The sequence below is a fragment of the Arachis stenosperma genome, chromosome 4 (assembly GCF_014773155.1).
Source record: "Arachis stenosperma cultivar V10309 chromosome 4, arast.V10309.gnm1.PFL2, whole genome shotgun sequence".
Lineage (NCBI taxonomy): Eukaryota > Viridiplantae > Streptophyta > Magnoliopsida > Fabales > Fabaceae > Arachis > Arachis stenosperma.
The window spans coordinates 104,859,184-104,860,230 of NC_080380.1; the positions used below are offsets into that span (position 1 = coordinate 104,859,184).

The following is a 1,047-nucleotide window of genomic DNA, read 5'->3' on the forward strand; positions in this document are numbered from 1 at the left end:
AAGAAGAAGCTCACAACCATGCCAGAGAAGGCCCTGTGAATCATGATGGGAAAGAAAGGAGAATTTTAGGCTCTTACATCAACCCAAACCCAGTAAATTATGGAAGTAGCATCCAAAAGCCTACCATACATGCCAACAAATTTGAATTAAAACCCCAGCTCATCACCCTTGTTCAGAACAACTGTTCATTCGGAGGAAGTGCCTAAGAAGATCCCAATCAACATCTAACCACCTTCCTAAGAATATGTGACACTGGGAAGTCTAATGGTGTCCATCCGGATGTCTATAGACTACTGTTGTTTCCCTTTTCACTCAGGGACAAAGCATCTAAGTGGCTGAAATCATTCCCAAAGGAGAGCTTAACAAATTGGGAGGATGTGGTAAACAAGTTTTTGGCAAGATTCTACCCTCTTCAAAGAATCAATAGGCTGAGAGCTGAGGTATAAACCTTCAAGCAATAAGATGGTGAAACTCTCTATGAGGCACGGGAGAGGTTTAAGGACTTAACAAGAAGGTGCCCACCAGACATGTTCAATGAATGGGTTCAACTGCACATTTTCTGTGAAGGTCTTTCTTATGAGTCAAAGAAGGTGGTAGACCATTCATCAGGGGGCTCCCTAAACAAGAAGAAAACCATTGAAGAAGCCATAGATGTCATTGAGACTGTGGCTAAGAATGACTACTTCTATGCTTCTGAAAGAAGCAACACTCGAGGAGTAATGTAGCTGAACCACATGCATGCATTGCTGGCTCAAAATAAGATGATCACCAAGCAGCTAGCAGATCTTACCAAGAAGGTGGAAGAAAACCAAGTTTCAGCAATCATCACCTCATCACCAGCTCAAGAAGGAGTAAATGCAGGAGAAGAAGGTGACTAGGAACAAGCCAACTATGTTGGAAACTCACCCAGACAGACAGATGATCCATACTCCAAAATTTATAATTCTGGTTGGAGAATCCACCCTAACATTGGGTGGAAAAATCAACAAGACCAAGGCCAAGACCAGAGACGCCACAACCACAATCCCAACAACAATGCAACTCACC

At 42.9% G+C, this 1,047-nt stretch overlaps 1 non-coding gene across 1 annotated transcript; it reads right to left on the bottom strand.

The window, feature by feature from the left end:
- Nucleotides 1-425: 425 nt before the first annotated feature.
- LOC130978355 (small nucleolar RNA R71) lies at nt 426-529 on the bottom strand. Its single transcript, XR_009086003.1, has one exon. It is a non-coding gene; the product is annotated as a small nucleolar RNA R71 (small nucleolar RNA).
- Between the last annotated feature and the right edge of the window lie 518 nt (nt 530-1,047).